Below are 25,155 nucleotides of genomic sequence, written 5' to 3'. Positions count from 1 at the left end.
ATGCAGCTCAATATCAGAAAAACTAACAACCCAATTAAAAATTGGGCAGAAGACCTAACAGACAATTCTTTAAAGAAATAATACAGATGGCCAATAAACACATGAAAAGATGCTCAACATCGCTCATTATTAGAGACATGCAAATCAGAATTGTAATGAGGTATCACCTCACCACCGGTCAGAATGGCTATCATCAAAAAATCCACAAACAATAAATGCTGGAGTGGATGCTGGAGAGGGTGTGGAAAAAAGGGACCTCTTGTACTATTGGCGGGAATAGGTAATTGATGCAGCCATGATGGAGAACAATATGGAGATTCCTTAAAAACTCTAGGAACAAAACCACCATGTGACCCAGCTGTCCCATTACTGGCATATACCCTGAGAAAACCGCAATTCTAAAAGACACATGTACCCCAATGTTCACTGTAGCACTATTTACAATAGCTAGGACATGGAAGCCACCTAGATATTCATCAACAGATGAATGGATAAAGAAATCATGGTACACATATACACAATGGACTATTACTTAGCCATGGACAGGAACGAATTGGAGTCAGTTTTAGTGAGGTGGATGAACCTAGTGCCTATCATACAGAGTAAAATAAGTCAGAGAAAAACTAATATTGTGTATTAACACATATATATGGGATCTAGAAAAGTGGCACTGATGAATCAATGTGCAGGGCAGTAATAGAGATGCAGACATAGAGCAAAGACTTGTGGACACAGTGGGGGAAGGAAAGGGTAGGACAAACTGAGAAAGTAGCATTGAAACATAAACATTACCATATGTAAAACAGATAGCCAGTGGAAATTTGCTATATGATGCAGGAAGCTTAATGTCATGCTCTGTGACAACCTAGAGGGGTGGGATGATGGGGTGGGAGGGAGGTTCGAAAGGGAGGGGACACACACACACACACACACACACACGCTTGTGGCTGGTTCACATTGTTGTATGACAGAAACCAACACAACATTCTAAAGCAATTATCCTCCAATTAAAAAAAATACATGTGGTTGACATGGCCCTGTTTAAGATCCTGTGACGTGCTGCACTAGGTTTAGAGTTAGGAAATTTGGGTGGAGGTATGTCCTTCCTCTGGTGACGCCCCCCGCCCCGTCCCATACTCTGTGCATGTGCCCTGTGATTTTCCACATGGTTAGTTCTTTCTCTGTGTCCCACATATGGGATCTGGTAGCCTGCTGCTGCTGCTAAGTCGCTTCAGTCGTCTCTGACTCTGTGCGACCCTATAGACGGAAGCCCACCAGGCTCCTCTGTCCATGGAATTCTCCAGGCAAGAACACTGGAGTGGGTTGCCATTTCCTTCTCCAATGCATGAAAGTGAAAAGTGAAAGTGAAGTCGCTCAGTCATGTCCGACTCTTAGCGACCCCATGGACTGTAGCCTACCAGGCTTCTCCGTCCATGGGATTTTTCCAGGCAAGAGTACTGGAGTGGGGTGCCATTGCCTTCTCCAGCTTGTTGCTGAGGCTGAAAGTTTTTTAAAAATTGTGCTTTCAGCCTTGTTCTAGTTATGCTTTGGGGTTTGTATATATTCTTGGAATTATTTGGTGGAGAGAATGATGGCTCTTCTAAATCAGTAGCCCAGATTCTTATCCTGTTCCCTTTCACCAGGTTACTCTAGGCCTTGGGGATGGCTGTTTCACAATAATAGGCTGCCATTAGATTCTTCTCAATCAGGGCTTATTTTAGAAGATGAGGAAAAAAAAGTGAGCATAAAAGAGATGAAGAATGAGGCAGCACCAAACTGATTGATTAGAACTGTTACATAATGAGATTTTCTGTTTTCCAGATTCATAAGTATTGCCAAGTCTTACTTCAGAAGTGCAGATGGTGTTTTGCTGGTGTATGATGTTATGTGTGAGAAAATCTCTCTTAATGTACAAGAATGGGTAGATATGATTGAGGTGAGAAATCAAACAGAGAAGCAAAAAAGTTACACTGGAGAGTTACAGGCTGTCCTGGAGAATGCTATTTTTTTCCTTTGTCAAAATGAACTTGATTCCAAGCCACTGATCCAGACTATCAAAAAGAATTGGGTGTGAGAAGCAGGGTTCCCAGGGGCATCTGGCCATATTGACCTCTGCCTTAGTAGCTGGGGAAGTTCCCACAGAGCCAAGGACGCTACTAAAGTGAGCTTCTGGGGGAAAAAAAATAACTTCTTCATTTTCTTACAGATAAAATCAGAATCCCATTGGCAGTAAGCAAAAATTCAGGCAGCCCAAGAAGGAGCAGCACCTCTCACAAACAAGGGAGCAGTGAGGCTGAGTGTGGAGTGTGATTGGAGGTGTAATAGGGGCTTCCACATGTGCTGGAAGCATAGATGAAACGCTCCCTGGGTGTGAGCTTGTGCCAGGTCCAGATTCCATAACAGCCATGTTTTCAATTTTATTCTTTGAGGTAGTGATTTGGGTGATTTACACATCCCAAGGTACCACTGAAATACCTTTGGTATTTTAAGGATATGTGGGTGACTATCTGTGCTTTCTTTTGCTCTGGTAAGATGGTGTCTTTCATCTGAGAGGCTTTCATATCCTTTGGTTTCATGGTAAATATTTTTTTTAAAGTAGGAAATGATTTTGACCACAGTTAGTGTGCTACCAACAGTCATTAATCACTATAAAACTAGAGTTCAAGCCATGGTTCATCATACTCTCTTGGGAAAAAAACCAAAACCCGTGGCTAATACAATTTTTCAAGTAAGTCTTTTGTCTGTAATTTTTTAACAGGCATTAAGTGAAGAGGTGGCTGAACGGAGAACTGATTGCTATCTGATCTCAAGTTAGCCTCTAGATTCTTCAGTTGGTCCTGTTTCATACCCTGTGAAACACTGGAATGAGTATTCTTTTTAACTAAAGAAGTAAGAAATGACTGGTTCAGGGACTTACCTGGCAGTCTAGTGGTTAAGACTGTGCTTCCACTGCAGGGGGCGCTGGTTCAATCCCTGGTCAGGGAACTAAGATCCCAAATGCTGAGATATGGCCAATTAAAAAAAAAAAAAAAAGGAAAGCAAAGACTGGTTGAAATGAATGATAAGATTCAGGCAGTAATAATGCATGTTGTTCAACTGAAATATGACTTAAAATGATTGTAAATACAATGAAAGTGTGTTGACTTTTATATTGTATTTTATTTCACATAATTTTCCCCATGTTGTGTTCATCTCTGTAACTTGTATGAGAAAGAAAGTAAGAAATATAATGCTATTCTCACTTTTTATGAGAAACCTGAGGCATAGAAAGTGTATGACACTTGTTTTTGGTTATTGAAAGGTTAGGGGTGGAAGGGGGAATTTGACCTCCTGATTCAATACTGGTTGCTCCTTTGATTAAACATGAATATGCAGAAGATTAAGAAAAAAACAGATTTTGCTATCAAGAAAGGATCTCCAAGGTCGTTAGTGTGTAGCTGAGAGGGATCTGCCCGAGGGGATAGAAGACCTTCCTGGGATAGACGAGTGAGTTCAGAGAACCCAGTGAGAATGGATAACTCTTGCTCACTCATACCCACAGATATATAAGCTTTATAGCAAAACCTTTTATTGCTGAAACTGTTGGTTCATTTTAAGACTTTAGATTATATTCAAGGCAAGGAGGCACAGAAGACAGAGTCAGCCCCTGGGTTGAAATAGCCCTGAGTGACCAGCTGTCATGGCCTGTACCAGGAGCCCCACTGCCATAATTTGCTAAATAAGCATCTACATGTGATGTGACCTTTTTAGCTATTTGTATTACCTTTCATATGGTCTGAAAAGGAAGAAAACTGTATTCAAAATGAATTCTTGAATTTGTTATGGAGAAAAAATTAGATGCCACTTGGCATTTGACTTTCACTAATCACGATGAAACTTTGCCATGGCTTAAATTTTTCTGATTTGAGGCAGTTGTACTGGGATGATTTGTACGGTCACTATAAGTGGGTAGAAACTCATGGTGAGATCATTGGGATAGGCCAGAGGATTGAGAAGCTGTCGAATGTTAGTGGTGAATGGACCCTCTGAATTAATAATTAATACACTTTGATCGAAAACAACCAAGTTATAAAATCTTACAATAAAATTAAGGCCATTTACTTACCTGTCATGAATAATTTATTGTTTGAATATTTATGTGAGATATCTTTCTGACTTTTACATCTTTAAAAATATTTTTGGGATACCTGTTTTGTGCATGTACTGGGCTAGTGCTCACAGTATATCCACTAACAAAGCAAGGAGCCCTACCCTTATGGAGCTTATGCTCCAGTGTGGGAGACATAACACAGGGCAAACATAAGTAAAATACATAGAATGATAGAAAGTGATCAATGTTATAGAAACAAAAAGAGGGAAAGGTGACAGGCCTCATAGTGAGGCAGTGGGCTAAAGACAGTGTGGTCAGGGTAGCCGCATCAGAAGGTGACATTTGAGTCAGGACCTGGAGGAGGTGCCAGGATTTATTTTACCTGTATGCCTGTGGGAAGTCATTTAGACGCACAGACTTTTGGCTCACTTAAGTGAATGTTCGACTCATGGCTTCCATGTGATGCCCCCTTGGATCTTGAGTGGTTCCCCACCAAATGCAATTACTTAAAACATTAATGGGTAGGGGATCTAGTTTTGGGGGAGGCCATTCATTTCCTTCTCCCCTTTGCTTTTACTTCACTCTGGTGCCTTCCATTGGAGGAAAATGGTCTGAAGAGAAAGGAAGTCGAATATAGTTTCATTGCTTTTGAGGCTTATTTTTTGATGCTGTCTCAGGTGTGGCACCAGAGTAGATGAGCACTTGGATGCCTTTTGGCACCACAAAGAGTCATTCCCCACATCTCAGTCAGGGCTGCTGCCTCTCTTGTTCAGACACCAGAAACCTATTTTTCTAGTCAGGTTGTCCTCTGTTCTCATCCCGCTTGCTGAGCGGAGAATGTGCCCTTACTGACGCCTTAATTTTACACATAGGGAAATGGAGGCAGAAACAGGAAGACCCCTGCCTGATTTCACACAGCCAGTGAGCCGCGAGGTGGTGGGAGGGGCGGGGTCTCCAGCTTAACTCCGCCTCTCACATCTTCCCGCTGTGCTGCCCGCTCCTCTGTGCATGCCAGGGCTGAGGGACGGAGTGCAGTGCTGATTTGGGAGCATTATCCTGAGAATCTGTAGCTTTGAATGATTGCTCATTGACTCCTCACAAGGGGAAAGTTGACCTTTAGGGCCTTTGTATTTTGCTTTTGTTATAAACCAGATAACAGCAAATGTGGAACTTTCAAACTCCAATTTTGCCCCATCATAGGGAATTCTTGTGTGTTTTGTATCTGGAATAATGAAGTTGACTCATAATCACCACTATTTGGAGTGAAAATTGTTCAAAATTATGTGGGTGCTGCAGCCAAATAAAATTTTGTGGGCACGCCTCTTGAGTTTGTATTGTTTGTGCAGTGGCAGGGGTGATAGAGTCAGTTTAGACCCTGGTCCTGGCCTTACAAGGTCTTATTTAACTCACCTGGCAGTGGGAAAAAGTTTGGCTCCCTTTACAGATAGTTTGAGGTTTGAAGATATTGTCTATAAATCAAGTGGCACATAAAGGGCTTTTGGAAATGGTAGCTGTTGTCATCATCATCCTGGTAACTTATGAAATGTTCGACATGTGCACAGTTTTTTTCTTCTCTTTGAGGTAAGATGTAGCCCATGAGAGCATTCCTCTGTGTTGGCATGAAACAAGGCTGATCTTCATGATGCTGCTGAAGCAGAGGGACAAAAATGTGTCCCAGTATACCTTGGAGAAAAACTGGCTGTGATAAGAGAGAGAGTGGGTCCAAACTGGAAGGGGTCTTTCACTGTTGTCTAACTTTACTGAAGAGGTTGTTTGACAAACCTCCACTCTGTTTGTTGGGTCTTTTGTCCTTATACAGGCAGTACTCCCAGTGGCCCCCTTCTGCCCCATGAAGGTAAGTAATTGCACCAAGAATTAAATCCCTTGTAGAGATAAAACCATCACACGATCTTTTCCCCCTGCTGAGTATCAATGACAAAGAAGAGGCAAAATTAACCCATCTTCCTCCTCGCTCTTCCCGTTTCTGAAATTCTTTTCTTGCTCTGGAATCCAGGTAAAGGAAAAATAATGGGTATCCTATCTGGAAAAGATGGGTTTGATTCTGGAAGATCTCTGTGCCAGGGGGCAGTAGATGGTGCAGTGTATCATCTTGGTGAAGAGGTGAAGAGAGTTGGAAAACTTGTTCTTTTCTCCAGGATTCGTACTCAGTTGGAACAGTATACAATTATTTTTGGTTATGTGTTTGTATTGAAGTTGAATACCATTTCTGTCCCCATTATTACTGTGAGCAGTGTTTATTCTCTTGTTATTATTATGTCACTGTGTCAGAATGCTACGTGGGTCTCTTATGACTTGTCCTACCTGAACAAGGTACGTATAGTCAAAGCTATAAACCATAGTAGTCATGTACAGATGTGAGAGCTGGACCATAAAGAAGACTGAGTGCTAAAGAATTGAGGCTTTCAAATTATGGTGCTGGAGAAGACTCTTGAGAGTCTCTTGGATAGCAAGGAGATCAAACCAGTCAATCCTAAAAGAAATCAACCCTCAATATTGATTGGAAAGACTGATGCTGAAGCTCCAATACTTTGGCCACCTGATTGAAGAGCTGACTCATTGGAAAAGACTCTGTTGCTGGGAAAGATTGAAGGCAGGAGGAGAAGGGGACAACAGAGGATGAGATGGTTGGATGGTATTGCTGACTCAGTGGACATGAGTTTGAGCAAACTCTGGGAGATGGTGAAGGACAGGGAAGCCTGGTGTGCTGCAGCCCATGGGGTCACAAAAAGTTGGACACGACTGAGCAACTGAACAACAACCCAAACAAGGAACCAGATGGGTCAAATAAGAAGTTCATAATATAGCATCTGACCTGATGTGATCACTGATGTCTGTCCTCACCACCATGAAAAGACCACTTTGTAGTATATACACATGAACTTTAAAAGGAAGTTCTGAGTTCACTATTTTAAGTTGGACTTATTCCTTGTTTTAAGCTTTAGAACTGTGAACCTGATATAATAAGAATCAAAAACTAGGCAATGAAATACAGAACAGATTCATTCAGCACATATTTAATTGTATCCACCACATGAAAAGCACTTCAGTGTGAGCTGAGCAGAGGGTAAAGAATAAAGCAGACTGTCCTTGCCCTCACATGGTTTGCTCTCAGGGGCAGACAGATATTAAACTCATATAATGCACATGTCCCCCTAGAGATCTTGTAATTCCTGGCTACATGCCAGTTTTATTCCCTAACCACAATTTTTCAGATTTGGTTATTATGCATCTCTCGACCTCCACCCTCTTGCATCTTCAAAGGGGTCTCTATTTTACCCCATAGCATATTGATTGTGAAACTTAGCAGCACTACCCATTCTACTAGAAATACATTCGTTTCAGTTTTTTAAGGTTCTCTATGGATTTGGGGGCTCATGGGTAGAGGTTTCATAGTAGTCTGTCCCTGTTACCTGGTTCTTCCCTCTTTCCCTGCTCCAGAGCACCTACCACACCCTCCCCGTCTCCCACACTGGACTGTGTAGCCACACCCGGCCCTACAACACACCCAGTTCTCCTTTCCTAAGGGAAATTGTCTCCAGCTGATTCAACAAAAACACACATAAATAACTTTGTCAGTTTCAGTTGTGCTGGGAAAATACATAAGTCAAGAGGTTTAATAATAGGAAAACCTAATATCAGCTTTTCAGAGTTAGAAAACACTGAACTTCAAGAGAGGATTACCTAAAAATCTAGAAGGTAGGTAAAAGCCTGGTAAAGGGGGTTATGGGGGCAGGGAATAACCTAGATAGTGGGGACAGCAGGTACAAAGGTCCTGAGGTGGCAGGGAATTTGGAGCACTGGGGAGATAGGGGGACAGCCAGGGTAACTTGAGCCTTGTGAGTGAGGGGGAGAGGTGGCAGATAAAACTGGAAGGTTGGCTGGGGCCACATACAAGTGAGGCCTTATCAGCTGGGTAAGCATTTCAACATTACTTGAGCGGGATGGGGGAAGCATTAAAGGGTTTGAAGCAGGAGAACAGTATGATGGATGATCATGTGCATAACCCCTGGGGGAGGTTGAAATATGGTGGACCGGACAGCAGTGACATAGGCTGCTGAATCTTGATAGAAAACGATGATAGGGATGATAGGGTGAAGGGGGAAGTGTGTTAGCTTCTGGCCACGAGAAGATGTACTTTTGAAGGACATTTAATTCCTGAGTGCTTACCTTAAGCTATCATTTTTCTCTCTCTCAAATTATTGGTAGAGAACACTTGGTAGCCTGGGTGACTCTTAGAAGTAAGAAGCTTAAATCACGAAATTTTGTACTGTAGGGTCTTTTTTTTTTTTGGATACAAATAAAAATCTAGTTAGGAGTTGTTCCTGGAATAACTAGGCTCAAACCTTTTTTTTTTTTTTTTATTAAGTAAAAAATTGAATCCGATTTCTTAAGTATTTGTTTTACCAAACTCAACAGGAGAATATTTTTATTTTCTTTTATTAGTTTTAAAAGCTAACATTCCAGGAAACCTAATCAAAGCCTTCACTTAATGGTGTGTGTGTGTATGTGTATTTATAGATCTGTGGGGCATTATTTTGTAAAACAGCCTAAAAGATGGTTTGAATATAGTGGGAGTTTGGTAAAGTTTTGCCTTGTATTTAGAAAACTGGACGCAAGATAGAATTTTCACTTAGCTGTTGCATGTGCCAAGATTCTTGACCCTAACATGAGTCTGCACCAGAAAACACTATCTAGTCTTTCAGTAGTAGTTGGAGAAACAATTAAATGTAGTTTTTATAAAAACTGGTAGTGCTGATTGTTCACTGTGGACTCTGGCAAAATATAATACCTTTGCTGCCAAACAAAGCAGGTGCATCTGAGAAATCGTTGACATTTCTGCAAATGTCATCACAAAGCTAATAGTTGACATGTATGAATCAATTCCAGGAGCTAGATTTTAAACACAAGAGACTATTATGAATATAACTGTCTATTATGACATTTTCCAAGATAAAGGGAGAAAAAAACTCAATAAAGCAAATTGTATATCATGCCAGTTGGAAGCACTTTGTTTAAATTATTACTCAGGTAATTATTAAGCTAAGGCAATGGTGTTAATAATAAATAACATTTTAGGATGTGGATTAGAATGAAAATTGCATCATTGAGGAATTTGGATTTAACTATACTTTAATCCTTGCAGTATTCTTAAGAAAGAACAGTGTTGTTGTTTTTTTAATAGCAGTGTTTTATGTTGGATTTATTTCTTCTGTACAGTTTTCTGTCACAAATGAAAAGATGAGTCTTTGCTGGTCTAAAAGAATTAAATATAAAAAAAATGTGCATTAACAAAATCTAGGCTAACGATCTTTTTGTTTTTGTTCGGTTGCTAAGTTGTGTCCGACTCTTTGTGACCTCATGGACTGCAGCACTCCGGGCTCCTCTGTCCTTCACTATCTCCCAGAGTTTGCTCAAATTCATGTCCATTGAGTCAGTGGTACTATCTAACCATCTCATCCTCTTCCAGCCCCTTCTCCTCCTGCCCTCAATCTTTCCCAGCATCAGGGTCTTTTCCAGTGAGTCAGCTCTTCCTATCAGGAGGCCAAAGTATTGGAACTTGAGAATCAGTCCTTCCATCAAATATTCAGGGTTGATTTCCTTTAGGATTGACTGGTTTGATCTCCTTGCAGTCCAAGGGACTCTCAAGAGTCTTATCCAGCACTACAATTTGACAGCATTGATTCTTTGTCACTCAGCCTTATTTACGGTCCAACTCTCACATCCGTGCATAATGATCTTTAGTTGCTGACAAAGCAAAAATGTAACTTTCGGCATGTAGTTCTTCCCCTGATTATTTCTGAGATTCTGGTTTCATCAGAATCTTAACTTTAGTAGAATAAGGGGCTCAGTGCTACCTTGGCCTCAAGCTGGGGTTGCTGAATTGCTGCCCCTACTGAGCAGGAACGGATGCTGCAGGTCAGGCCCTATGGGTGGCTCTTGGCTTCTGCCCAGCATGTTGGAGGAGTGTGGTGTCAGGAGGTTCAAAGTCCAGTCTAAAGTCTACCCTGAACACCTGTGCAATTTTGACTAAGTCTCATAGTCTTTTTTCAGTTCAGTTCAGTTCAGTCGCTCAGTCGTGTCCGACTCTGTGACCCCATGAATCGCAGCACGCCAGGCCTCCCTGTCCATCACCAACTCCCGGAGTTCACCCAGACTCACGTCCATTGAGTCAGTGATGCCATCCAGCCATCTCATCCTCTGTTGTCCCCTTCTCCTCTTGCCCCCAATCCCTCCCAGCATCAGAGTCTTTTCCAATGAGTCAACTCTTCACATGAGGTGGCCAAAGTACTGGAGTTTCAGCTTTAGCATCATTCCTTCGGTATCTCTGAACTTTGGCCACCTCATGCGAAGAGTTGACTCACTGGAAAAGGCTCTGATGCTTGGAGGGATTGGGGGCAGGAGGAAAAGGGGATGACAGAGGATGAGATGGCTGGATGGCATCACTGACTCAATGGACATGAGTTTGAGTGAACTCCAGGAGTTGGCGATGGACAGGGAGGCCTGGCGTGCTGCAATTCATGGGGTTGCAAAGAGTCGGACACGACTGAACGACTGAACTGAACTGAACTGAATCTGTACAGTGAGGGAAGGGGCTGAAGAAGATGGTGCCTAAGGCCCTTTCTAGTTCTGATGGTGTATGCTTCTGTATGTTTAACAGCCTGGACTCCACTGAATAACATAATCGCTATTTAACGCTGAGTTGTCTTGTGGAATCATATTACAGTTAAATGACTCCAGATTGCCATTGTCATACCCAGAGTGCAGGATCAATCCTCTTTATTATATCATAAAGATAGGAGAGCTGGAGGCTGTCTATGCCCTTCCCTCACCTGCTCCTGTGGGTGAATTGGGTTAGCTCGGCAGCCATGCTGTTTACAGTGTAGCTTCCACCCAGGCTTACGTTTCTTTACCTAAAACACCTTATGCAGAAGTGTTTTGGTAACATAAGCACTTCCTGTGAACCATTTATCCAGGAGTTTTAAAAATTGTTGTTGTGGTATTATGGCCTGACTTGAGGCCTCTAAGTTATGTTAACAATGTGTTAAATATGAAAATTAAAAATAAATAGTCATGTAAAGATTTTAATTTGCTTTATTATTGTGGCATCAGATTTACTTGCAAAGTACCCAAATTTTCTTAAATGAAAACAATATAGTTTCCACAGGTAACTTTACCATTTAAAAGTTTTACAGCCTTTAGAACTTTATGTATAATGGAAAACATGTTAATTTCTTGATTTAGATCTCATAAGATACTTCCTACCATGTCATGTCATAAAGAACTTGAACTAAAAGAGTTGAAGATTTTCACTGTCTGAAACAGAATTCATTTTGGAAGGAAAGTCATACATGTTTGCTTAACAACCTGAACACTGCTTTTTCCTGGAAAACCTCTCAATCCCAGGGAAAGTTTCTCCTTGAAATGCAGTTTCCTGTATGGCTAATAGGACATTTATCCTAACCACTGTAAGTACATATGCTGTCACTGGAGCCACAAATGTTCAATATTTTGCAGTAAATTCAAGTTCAACAGGCATTAAATTGATCAATGACCTGAAATTTGAAAAAAAGAAAAAAAATCTGGAGGAGGTATCAGTGGAGCTCCATTGTTGACCCCACTGGGTGTAAATCTGTCTGTAAGAGTGAGTCTTTTAAAATGCAATTGTTAAGCATATGGTATTTTTTGGTGAGGTAATTTAATTTTCCCAGCCTTAACCTGCTTTAGATGTTTAGAACTGTGTCTTCCTGATTTTCTTAAAATGGAATGTGCTCGCATTTTTGGTGGATTAAAGAAACTGAAGGCCAGGTGAACAATATGGGTACTTTTCTCTCTTATGTTTGCATTCAGGTTCAGTAATGTCTCCATTGTTATGAGTATGTGGCATGAAAGCCCTGTATATCGGGGTATATAAGATAGACCATGTAATTTAACATTAGAGAAAAAAGAAACTATATGACCAGGCAATCATACGATATGTAGCTGATAGAGGCCTAAGGGAGAGATGTGAGTTGTCTTGTGAGGATGCTGTGATTATTATACCCACTGTACATAAGAAAATGGGAAATTAGACTGCTTAATCAGCTTGCTCAAACTGACATGGCTGTTAGGTTTGTACAAAAGTAACTGTGGTTACTTTTGGACCATGAATTTTAAATCATTATAACTAGGTTCAAACACATCTTTATTAATCAAAATAAGAACCATTACAATCAACACAGTTTTTGCCGACGAGAAATGTTTGTTTATTCCTGTAGTTTGGGTTTCCCAGGTGGTGCAATGGTAAAGAATCCACCTGACAAAGAAGGGGCACAAGAGATGCAGGTTCGATCCCTGGGTCAGGAAGATCCCCTGGAGGAGGAAGACTACTCCACTATTCTTGCCTGGAAAACCCCATGGACAGAGAAGTCTGGTGGGCTACAGTCCATGGGGTCACTAAGGGTCAGGACACAACTGAGTGACTGAACACACACGCATTCCTGTAGTGTAAAAATCCTGCTTCAGGATTCACTGAACTCTTGGAAGGCATTTTCTGCTTCCTGCTGGTTGTGGAAGTGTTTTTCCTGCAAAAAGTTGTTGAGATGCTTGAAGAAGTGGTGGTTGGTTAGTGAGAGGTCAGGTGAATATGGTGAATGAGGTAAAACTTCATAGCCCAATTCGTTCAATTTTTGAAGTGTTGGTTGTGTGACATGTGGTTGAATGTTGTCATGGGAAAGAATTGGGCCCATTCTGTTGACCAATGCTGGGTGCAGGCATTGCAGTTTTTCAGTGCATTTTATCAATTTACTGAGCATATTTCTCAGATGTAGTGGTTTCGCCAGGATTCAGAAAGCTGTTGTCGATCAGACAGGCAGCAGAATACCAATAGTGACCTTGACCTTTTTTGGGTGCAAATTTGGCTTTGGGAAGTGCTTTGGAGTTTCTTCTTGGTCCAACCACTGAGCTGGTTGTCACCGGTTGTCATTATAAAATCCACTTTTTGTTGCATGTCATAATCCGATTGAGAAATGGTTTTGTTATTGTTGCATAGGATAAGAGAAGATGACACTTCAAAATGATTTTTTTTAAATTTTCGGTCAGTTTATGAGGCACCCAATTATCGAGCTTTTTCACATTTCCAATTTGCTTCAGGTGCCAGACAACTGTAGAATGGTTGACATTGAGTTCTTTGGCAACTTCTCGTGCAATTGTAAGAGGATCAGCTTAGATGATCTCAATTTGTTGTCAGCTTCCGACGGCTAGCCACTGGGCTCCTCATCTTCGAGGCTCTCCACTCCTTTGCAAAACTTCTTGAACCACCACTGCACTGTATGCTAGTTAGCAGTTAATGCACTGTTAATGTTGCAAGTTGTCTCCACTGCTTTATGACACATTTTGAACTCGAATAAGAAAATCACTTGAATTTGCTTTTTGTCTAACATAATTTCTATAGTCTAAAATAAATATAAAATAAACAGCAAGTAATAAGTGGTTAGTAAAAAACATAAAGCGAGAAATGCACATTAAAATGATGTATAACAGAGCTGCATTTATTTAAGAATGTATCCAATATCAAAACAGCAAAGTTCAACATTGAAAAACCACAATTACTTTTGCAGCAACCTAATACTAAGTGGCAAAATTGGGACTTTTTGCTACTCTGAACCTCTGGCTTGTCTTTAATGTTGGTAATCTGAAGATTCTGTTCTCTCTTCCTCTTTACTCTCTCTCTCTCTGACTGTTTTGTACCCTCATGGTTTCTAGAATTTTGTCTAGCTGATGACTTCCAGTTTCTGTATTTTAATCTCCATCTTTTAAAAAATTCCATGATCACATTCCCACCCACCAACAGATGGAAATTCCATAGGCATGACTGCCCCCAACATATCTAAAATCTAATGTGTTCATTTTTCTCTACAATTATTCCTCAGTCTACATTCCCTTTCTCAGGAACTACCAGCATTATCACTAAAACATAGTCACCCAGAGTCAGTCTTGACTCCTTCCTGGCTTCCTCCATCACCTACCTTTAGTGGGCTCTGGGTCCCTATTGACTTAGTGACCTCTCTGTAATCTTTCTTGAATTTGTCCATGTTTTTTCTCTCTCTCTGTTCTTCTTTAGGCCTGAGAATTTCCTACCCCAGTTAGTTCAGGAGGCACCTAAGTTTCTGCCTCAGAGTTTCTCCAACATTAGTTCATTCTTTACCCTGTAATCAGGGTAATCTTTATAAGTGAAAATCCAGTTCATACTTTTTTTTCTCGCACCCCGACATTGGTGTTCTACCTACAACAGAGAGTGCAAGTTCCCTAGCAAGTGGCAAATAGTCCCTCAGAGCCCAGCATCACCTACCTTTGTTTGAATCTCTTATCTTGCTTCCCAAATGACTGATAATCTATAGACACAGCAAACTTTGCTTCCTGTCATGGCCACGTTCTTTTATACCTCTTTGCCTCATGCGTGCTGTTTCCTACACCTAGGATCTCCCTCATTAAATGGAGGTGAATTCCTATGCCATCAAGAGGTTGCTCCACTGGCAAAGTCTCCATGAAACTGCATCTCCACAAAGCCTGCCTTCCCGTCACCCCAGCATGGCTGTAGTGCACCCTTTGTGTCCCTACAAAAGCTGTGCTTTTGTGTTAGCAACTTTCTTTCAGGCACATGCTAATGATTTATTTAGAAGACAGCTGTCTCTCTCTCTTTCAAAGCTCACTGGTTGAGGGTCCCAGAGCTTGGCATAAATCAGACATTTGTTTAATGACCAAATGGTTGCTATTTTGCATTGGAAAGTTGGGTGAATTTTCTGTTGTCACTGTAACAAATCCCCATTGGCCTAGTGGTTTAAACAATAAAAATGTATTATCATACACTTCTGGAGGTTAAAATTCTGAACTGAGTCTGATATGGTTTATGGGTTGAACTGTGAAGAAGGTTCAACTCTCTCTTTTCCTGAGTCTTTGTTTCCTCATCTGTGAAGTAAGTAGACTGATGCTCATCTGTTACCCATCAGGATTTTGTGGGTGTGCTTTGCATGTATTAAATAAGGAATATGTGAAAATAGTAGCATAGTGTTTATGAACACTAAAGAGTAAGAACAAGCTTTTCCTTTTTCCCCTACTCACAGGGCAGTGGTTTTCAAAGATTAGCACATATCAGCTCCTTCTTGGGCTATGCTGACCAGTTTAGTAGCCATTGGCTGCCTGACGTGTGGCTGATCCAAGCTGAGATGTGCTGAATGTATTAAATAAATACTGGCTTTTGAAGATGGTATAAACATTGTAAAATACCTCATTGATATTTTTATTGGTAACATGATGAAATGATAATATCTTTGCAATACTGAGTTAAAATATATTAATAAAATTAATTTCACCTATTTCTCTTTACATTTTGGATGTGGCTGCTAAAACATTGTAATGACATTTGTGGATTACAGTCTATTCCTCTTCAATAGTGTCACTGTCCTAGGAATCAGCATCTACTGCTCTGTAACAAACCGCCCAAACTGTAGTTGCCTAGAGCACCACTTTTTAGTTTTTATAATTATTGGAGTTGACTGGATCTCACTAGAGTGCCCACAGTTCCTCTCCCTCGTGTGTTTGCAGTCAGATGAACAGGGACTTAGATGTGGTTTGCCTGTCTGCTGCCAGGATACGCCCCCCTGTGCATCTCAGCCCTCGGGACCTCTCTGCTGGCTTCTCTCCAGTGAAGATCCCTGGGCTGCTTTTATCGCAGCTCAGAGTAGCCAGACCTCTTTTTAAAAAACATGTATTTATTTATTTGGCTACGCCAAGTCTTAGTTGTGGTAAGCAGGATCTAGTTCCCTGACCAGGGATCAAACCTAGGCCCCCTGCACTGGGAGCACAGAGTCTTGGCCACTGGTCACCAGGGAGGTCTCTAGACCTTACTAATGCCTGGGTTGAAAGTGTCAGCACAGCCTTTCCTCGCTTTTCTACTGGTCTGAGCAGTCACAGAGCAGGTAGGTACTGGCCATGGGGGAGCGGCACAAGCTTCACCACTTCGTGGGAAGTGCCAGACACTGCAGGGAGGTGAAAACTCTTGGGGACGAGCTGTCACATTCTCCTCACCCAGAGACTGTGGTTCAGCTTGTCTGAGGGTGTATTTCCCATGCATCCCCAGAGGTAGGAGACTTCTTTTTCTTAAGATTGTGGATATTTTTGGTCCAATATTGCCTCTAGAAGTTAATTCTGCAAGAAATTTAGGAAGAGGCAAGAGGAAGACCTTTCCCCCTGAATTTTAACCATCTGTTATCTCCATGATCATAAATGGTAATAAAGCAATGACTTTTATCATAAGCATTAGCTGGGAATGGGAGCCATGTTCCAGGGTCCTAAGGAGTGAGCTGTGTGTGGCAGACTATATATAAATCATGTGAAACCACAAGAGAGGGCAGGAGTAGCCTGTGTGTGCATGTGAGTGTGTACACATGTATGTATGCATTTGGGTGTGTGTGTGTGCATGCATGCATGAGTGTGTGGTCTGGTGCTCAGAATGCAGGCACTGGAATCCACCTGCATGGTTGGAATCCCAGCCCTGCCACTTCTCCAGCTTTATGACCCAAGGGAAATTTCTTCACTTTTTTTTCTTTCATTTCCTCACATATAATGTGGGTCACAACAAAATTGCATAGTTGTTGCAAGGAATAAGTCAGGACCTACAAAGGATTTAGAATGCTGTCTGGGTAGCACATAGTAAGTGCTCAGCAGTGCTATTTTATTTCTCTGTTTATGGTTCAGTTTTATACCTCAGTAATCTTTCTCTCTCTTTTTCTCTCTCCAGAGAAGTAAAAAAAAAAAAAAAAAAAGATGAAAATGAGGATGACAATTACCAATCTGAGTGGGACCGGTTCCAAAAAGTCAACCCAGATAAGAATCGTTGCAGTGGTTAAATCCCAAACATCCTTAGCCCGTGAAGACTTTGTTCTCAGAGAACTGAATGTATGTGGCTTGTTTGCTTCTTATGTAGAGTGGTGCAATCCTGTGGACACTGTCGTGTGGAGAGTTACCATGCGTGGAATCTGAGCAGTGCTCTGGGGTCCCTCCAGAACCTTGGCTCTTTTTGTGTGTTTTTTTTTTTTTTTTTTGCTGTGTTTCAATGAATGATTTGGACCCTCTGGTTAAATATACCTGTCTTGTCATTACAAAATCTTACCAGATGGCATGTAAATGTTTTTAAAGTGGTTAAAAAAAAATCATATGCTCAGATCAAAGCTATAGAAGATTGCTGACTTTGTAGATAACCTATAACATTTACTTCCAACATTCAATACTGGAAAACTAGGAAATGGGGTTTACCAGCCTAGCTGCACTGTTAACTAGTCTTGTGGTCACCAGCCCACATAGATCCGTTTTCCTCCTCTGTAAGCAGGCAGCATGGCCTTTCAGACCTGGACCCTCTCAGCTCATAGCAGCAGGAAGGACAGCATGATGGCCACAGTTAATAAGGACTCTTGTCCTTCATGCTTTTTAAATATTGGAGCATTTATTCTTCTCACTTTTTATACAAGAACAGAATTTAATTGAGAGGAAAAATAGTAATGTTTTAAACTTCAGTGGAGACAGAAAAATCTATTTTTTATGTATAAAGAATGAAAATATTTTTGCAAGAGAAAAAGTTTGTGTATAGAAGAGGGTATTTTTAAATCTCAGAATACTTATAAAGTTCATGGTTTGAATTCTGTGTTAAAAGTTCTGATGAGAACATATAAAGCAACACACTACTGAAAGCATGATGTGCAGGAAAGTTGTCACATTTCACTTAAAAAGCACACACCAGCAAGTGACTGCCAGGGGCTGGTGAAGGAGAAACAGAGTGACTACTAATGGGTATAGTTTCTTTGGGGGATGATGAAAATGTTCTAGAATTGTACAACTTTGTGAATATACTAAAACCCACTAAATTGTGTATTTGAAATGGTGAATATTATGGTATGTGAATTATATCTCATTAATGCCAAAGCCTTTGACTGTGTAGATCACAATAAACTGTGGAAAATTCTGAAAGAGATGGGAATACCAGACCACTTGACCTACCTCTTGAGAAATCTGTATGCAGGTCAGGAAGCAACAGTTAGAACTGGACATGGAACAACAGACTGGTTCCAAATAGGAAAAGGCTGTATATTGTCACCCTGCTTATTTAACTGATATGCAGAGTACATCATGAGAAATGCTGGGCTGGAAGAAGCACAAGCTGAAATCAAGATTTCTGGGAGAAATATCAATAACCTCAGATATGCAGATGACACCACCCTTATGGCAGAAAGTGAAGAAGAACTAAAGAGCCTCTTGATGAAAGTGAAAGAGGAGAGTGAAAAAGTTGGCTTAAAGCTCAGCATTCAGAAAACAAAGATCATGGCATCTGGTCCGATCACTTCATGGCAAATAGATGGAGAAACAGTGGAAAGAGTGGCAGACTTTATTTTTTTGGGCTCCAAAATCACTGCAGATGGTGACTGCAGCCATGAAATTAAAAGACACTTACTCCTTGGGAGAAAAGTTATGACCAACCTAGACAGCATATTAAAAAGCAGAGACATTGGCCCTGAATCAAGGCCAGCAGTTTGCTGAAGCTGTTGGTTTCGAACAGGAGCCTAAAGAAGTCTCTTTCTATGGTCTGTTGGCCATTTCAGATCTTGGAAATGTAATGGTCAATTCATTAGAAAGAAACATCTCAGTCATTAGTGATAGGGGCTAATACTTATTTGTAGTTGATTAATACTAGGATTCCAAAATTTAGAGATCCCTGGTTTAACTTTTTATTAAAATTAAAATAATGTTAAAAAAAAAAAAAAGCAGAGACTTACTTTGCCAACAAAGCTCCATCTAGTCAAGACTGTGGTTTTTCCAGGGATCATATATGGATATGAGAGTTGGACTATAAAGAAAGCTGAGCACAGAAGAATTGATGCTTTTGAACTGTGGTGTTGGAGAAGACTCTTGAGAGTCCCTTGGATCCCTTGTAGATCCAACTAGTCCATCCTAAGGGAAATCAGTCCTGAACATTCATTGGAAGGACTGATGCTGAAGCTGAAACTCCAATACTTTGGCCACCTGATGTGAAGAGCTGACTCATTGGAAAAGACCCTGATGCTGGGAAAGATTGAAGGCAAGAGGAGAAGGGGATGACAGAGGATGAGGTAGTTGGATGGCATCACTGACTCAATGGATATGAGTTTGAGTAAACTCTTGGAGTTGGTGATGGACAGGGAGGCCTGGCATGCTGGAGTCCATGGGGTCGCAAAGAGTTGGACACGATTGAGCAACTGAACTGAACTGACTGAAAAAAAAATACACTAGTACTTAGAATGATTTAACATCTTGCCAAATGAAAGTATGCATGCTTGAATCTCTCCATGGTTTAGAAGCATAATCTCCAATATAATGCAAATTTCCTAACTCTCCCTGCATTCTATTTCTTAAATAATGAACAGTGAATAAAATGTTCTGTGTGGTTTTAGAAAGTCATCTCTTTTGAAGGGGTATTGTGGTTAAGGGACAGGCAAGTTGGAGTCTTTTGTCTGAGGTGACTGATGACTTACTCTTGCACACAGCCTGGTGGGTCCTGCTTGCTGGAAGCTATGTTGCCTCCCAGACTTCCCCACCAAAATGTCTTTAAGAGCTGAAAGAGTCAACGCCTGACCCCAGGCTGGCTCACTGAGGCCTGGTATTCAGGTTTTGGTTTTCAGTGACCTGAACCAATCAAGTTATTCCCAGACAGAGACTTGAATTTACCTTGGTTCATAGGGCCAGGCCAAGTAGCTTGCTGAGAAAAACAGAAATAATAGTTCTTACTTATTGTACTAAGTAATCTAAGAACATCCCTTTTTGTTGAATTAAAACAGTTCCATGTAGCAAAGTGTCAATATTTGTCTTACAATTTATATATAAGACTGTACCTTTGATATAGAAGAATCATCTTGTTCTTTGCTTCTGGGTTTTACCACCAGCTTACCCAAACTGATTAGATTACAACGGTACCTCTGATAGACAAAGCCATCTTCTTTAGCTATTTGAACCTGGATAAATATTTTTGCAACAAAATCCAAATTAGAGACTTAAAGTTCCAGTTAGCAATCTTGTTTAAACAAAAGCTCTTTCTGTTGCCTTGCAATGGAATCAAGATTATTACCAACATTTGATTTCATGAAGGTGTTCACAAGTTTCAATAATGTTTTTGGTAAGAACAAAAGTATCTAATGTTTTTAACTTAGACTAAATTCAATACATTTGCATAGTTCTGTGCAAGTAACTCATCTTGGCTCAATTTTTCCTTTGAGAGCTTTTAAAATCACAATTATGCTACACTCTTTTATGTATTCTGATACACTGGATAATATTTTAGTTTCATCATGGAAAAGAACATTGAATATGGAGACATTTTTCACTGTTAACTTTTAGCCTCATACATTTTCATAATTTATTTTTTTCCACTTGCTGCTTTATATGACATATGTGACATTTGATTATTTAATACTAAATGTGATTTGCATAAAGCCAAACCACACAACCCTCTTGCTGAAGATAAAACTGAGGTTAAAGATAAAGATTTATCTTCATATTTGTATAGTGAATGACTTTAGAGTGATGGTTTTTGTGGGCTTTTATTGCATATGTGTGTAAGAATTTCATATGTATATATTAAGTAGGCCTCTGAGTATTGAATAATTGTTTTATGATTTTGATTTACATGGTTTACATTTTCATAGTATCAGCTATATTTCGTTTGTACTGTTTATGTCTCTTCAAACCATTAATAATTATCCCATAAAGTATAATTTTTATAGCAATGCAAATGTCCAAGGAACTACAAATGTTTTCTGCATTATAAATTCAGTACAGCATGCTTACTTGGGCCTTCTGGGTGTTCCCTTTCAGCATGGCTGCAGGCATCCCTGAAGCAGTTTTAGTTCTAGGATGTGCCTTCAGGAAACCGTGCCTTAAAGCACTGTTGTTTTCTGGCCTGGGTGAGAAGAGGATGAACGTATGGTCTGCAGTGCTGTGGCATAGCCTTGTCATCTCAGCCAGCTGACCAGCTTGGAGTGTGATGGCTAGGAATAGTGAGGCTGTCATAGAAAATTTTCAGGATGTGCTCTGGTCATCCTCACGATCTCAGGGGTTAGTCCCTTTCTCTGACCCACCTCCCCCGCCTCCACTGCCTGCCCCGTGTCCCCCAGATAGCTTTTATTCATCCTTTTGTATTAGTATTTTTTTTTAATGTTTATTTTTTTATTTGGCTGAGCCAGGTCTTGGCTGCAGCCTGTGAGCTCTTAGTTGCAGCATGTGAGATCTAGTTCCCTGACCAGGGATCGAACCTGAGCCCTCTGCACTGGGAGCACAGATTCTTAGCCACTGGAGCACTGGGGAAGTCCCCTTTTGCTTTAGCGTAAACATCACTTCCTTCAGGAAGTTTACCCTCTTGACCCCAAACCAGGATGATGCCGCCTGCTATCTTTGTGTAGCACCCTTTCCAACTGGTCAACGTCCTCACTGTTCTTATATTTGTTCAGCTAGACATATGCCCTGAGCTTTATCCCTGCTTGCTGCTGCTTCCACTCTGCTTTACACAGTCCTTCAAAAATGAACTGTTTAAGGCAGGATTTGCAGAGTTTTTGCAGGCACATACACAGAGACACTCATACACAGTGGACAAGAACAGTATAAATAAGAGACAGCATATGTAGTGGCCATGGGTATGAACTCTGCAGCCAGCCTGCATGGTTTGAACTTGACCCCATGTACTTACCGGTAGGTAACTATGAGCAAGGGGCATAACCTCTGTGTATCCCAGCTTCTTCATTGGTAAAATAGGGGTGATGACAATAGCTTTCTCAAAGAGTTGTTATGAAGACTAAATGAGTTAATGTGTGAAAAGGGCTTGGAACAGTACCTGGCACTGTGATCAGTCAATTAAAAAAGAAAAATTTGAAGCACAATTGATTGCATTTGTCTTGTTCAGGACCCTGGGTACTACCATAAGTACATGACAACTCCTGAAATTTACTGTGTTACCTGGGGGATGGGGCATTGGAGAGGATTCATTGTGACATAAGTTCATTCACCTCTCACATATATTCTTGGTGTTTCGATGGACACAAAGTTGGTGTATCATACAGGATAGGATATTGTGTAGAGTGGATTAAAAGAGAAGGAAATCACAAAGAAAAATGAGGCCCATGGAGTTAGAATGTAAAGTTGTGAATGGAGTACTTATAAGTATGGAATTTCTAGTTATTAAGGGCTGATTAGATGAAGTAGTTGAAGGGATTAAGAATATATGATTTCTGACCAAGATTTTGAATCTAAATGACAGTAAATGGTGGTGGTGATTTCTAACTACATGGAAGTTAACCTTTATGTTAATAATAGGATGTAGCCTGTCAACAGGGATCTCCAGTGGATATACCCAAAACACCACAAAATGAGAATACATCCCTAGCAAAGCATATTGTTTTGCAAGCCTTAAAGTAAAAATAACATCTCTTCTATCCAGATCTAGATGTTAAGATATGTCTTCATAGCTGAAAATGGAAAAGAGGCACAAATGCTTCAACTCAAAATTGCAGGGCAAGATAAATTTTCATGTGCAAAATTCTAGGATTAATTACTTATTAAAATTTTTTTTTCTGCGTCTGTGTATCAGGTTTATTTGTGAATTTATGTTTCTTAAATATTTTCAGAGAGTGGAAATTTAGTTGTAAGACCCTTTAACTTTTGACCTTGCAGGGTGGCAGTGCATAAACCATGTTCCATGGCATTTGAAATATATTTTCATAGAGTCCTATGCTGTTGTTAGGATTTTGGCTTTCTAAAAACCTTTCAACCCCAGTTTTATGGCACATCATCCCATTGCTGTGCAGCAGGATACAACTCAGGAGCCGGATAAAGATCTCTGCATGGGGAGTCTTATGAGTAGTTCCAGTGTGGTTTTAGGAGTAAAATTAATGTTCTTTCAGTTCAGTTCAGTTCAGTTCAGTTCAGTCACTCAGTTGTGTCCGACTCTTTGTGACCCCATGAATCATAGCATGCCAGGCCTCCCTGTCCATTACCAACTCCCGGAGTTCACCCAAACTCATGTGCATCGAGTCAATGATGCCATCCAGCCATCTCATCCTCTGTCGTCCCCTTCTCCTCTTGCCCCCAATCCCTCCCAGCATCAGAGTCTTTTCCAATGAGTCAACTCTTCGCATGAGGTGGCCAAAGTACTACAGTTTCAGCTTTAGCATCATTCCTTCCAAAGAAATCCCAGGGCTGATCTCCTTCAGAATGGACTGGTTGGATCTTCTTGCAGTCCAAGGGACTCTCAAGAGTCTTCTCCAACACCACAGTTCAAAGACATGAATTCTTCGGCGCTCAGCCTTCTTCACAGTCCAACTCTCACATCCATACATGACCACAGGAAAAACCATAGCCTTGACTAGACAAACCTTTGTTGGCAAAGTAATATCTCTGCTTTTTAATATGCTGTCTAGGTTGGTCATAATTTTCCTTCCAAGGAGTAAGCGTCTTTTAATTTCATGGCTGCAATCACCATCTACAGTGATTTTGGAGCCCCCCAAAATAAAGTCTGACACTGTTTCCACTGTTTCCCCATCTATTTGCCACGAAGTGATGGGACCGGATGCCATGATCTTCGTTTTCTGAATGTTGAGCTTTAAGCCAACTTTTTCACTCTCCTCTTTCACTTTCATCAAGAGGCTTTTTAGTTCCTCTTTCACTTTCTGCCATAAGGGTGGTGTCATCTGCATATCTGAGGTTATTGATATTTCTCCCGGCAATCTTGATTCCAGCTTGTGTTTCTTTCAGCCCAGCGTTTCTCATGATGTACTCTGCGTATAAGTTAAATAGGCAAGGTGACAATATACAGCCTTGACGTACTCCTTTTCCTATTTGGAACCAGTCTGTTCCATGTCCATTAATTTCCCAAAAATATCATCTCTTCTTGATTGGTTATTCCAGAAATAGATATTTTGTCTCAGATAAAACCCCAAAACTTTTTAGCATGATCTCTCAGGCCCTTGGTGATCTCCCTCCTAACTGTTCCCTCACTAATTCACTTGTGTTTATTGAGCTCGACTATATCCTGGATATGATTCTAGACACTGGGGAAGTGTAGCGGTAAGATAGATTCTCAAGCAGACTACATTCTTGTGGGCATTGATCAAAAACATGTAATTTTTTCCCATCTGAGACAGAAATAGGGATTTTCATCCATAGACCCAATGAGACCATGACCGCAAGTATTATAAGAACCCCTACCCTGAGTGAGAAGCTGCAAATTTAGTATATTCAGATGATAATTCCCATGTAGTAATCAAAACTCCAAATTTGATTTAGAGATGTTAGTTTTTTATAAGCTCTCATTCAGGGCTGCTTCAGCCTGGAAGCCTGCTGTGGGAAGGAGGGCTTGATTCCCTGCTCTGTCCTGCACCTCTGATTTACTGCTTACTGCTAATACATAGATATTCCTTGAGGCTCCAAGCAAGGGGAGCCTGGTGCTCACACCATATATGCTGTTTTATATGTTAGCAAGCTAAATCTCAAAGAAGAAAAAGATGCATGTGGCCAGTAGTTCTTGACCATCAAGTGTGCTGAAGTTTAAGGATAAAATGTGTTGGCCCTTGCAGGAATGTGTTGCATAGTCTACTCCTGCCTTAAGACTGGAGCTCTGAAACTAACCTGATTTAATCATCCCTCTTACAGTCATGAACATGGGCTGAGGAAGTAAGGAAGGTTTAAAGATTGAAGATAACTGGGTTAAGAGTCAGAAATATTGAATGTTTTCTGGGGTGAGATGGTATATAATTTTTCTTCTCTGTAAACCTCCATTGAAACTAGAGTCAAATGGATATTTCTTTTAAAGGTACAAACCTGCAAAGACAGAAGACAATAGCAACAAAGTTATGAAACTGGAGAGCAGATTAAAGTTTGGAAATGAGCTAACAGCCCAAGAAAGCTGAATCTGAGGCCAGTAGTGGGGGAAAGCTGAGAGTACTCTAGATTTACACTGCAGATTTCTCCCAAAGCTCAGGAGTTGGTGGAAGCATGGG

At 40.7% G+C, this 25,155-nt stretch overlaps 1 long non-coding RNA gene and 1 other non-coding gene across 2 annotated transcripts in view; both read left to right on the top strand.

The window, feature by feature from the left end:
* The window catches only part of LOC113897152, an 82,175-nt gene that overhangs the window by 12,281 nt on the left and 44,739 nt on the right, over positions 1-25,155 (top strand). The gene's annotated exons all lie outside the window — the stretch shown is intronic.
* LOC113897958 lies at positions 18,645-18,780 on the top strand. Its single transcript, XR_003512471.1, has one exon. It is a non-coding gene; the product is annotated as a small nucleolar RNA SNORA2/SNORA34 family (small nucleolar RNA).

This window comes from Bos indicus x Bos taurus, chromosome 8 (genome assembly GCF_003369695.1).
Source record: "Bos indicus x Bos taurus breed Angus x Brahman F1 hybrid chromosome 8, Bos_hybrid_MaternalHap_v2.0, whole genome shotgun sequence".
NCBI classification, from domain to species: Eukaryota; Metazoa; Chordata; class Mammalia; order Artiodactyla; family Bovidae; genus Bos; species Bos indicus x Bos taurus.
This window is presented reverse-complemented; position numbering and strand designations above follow the sequence as displayed.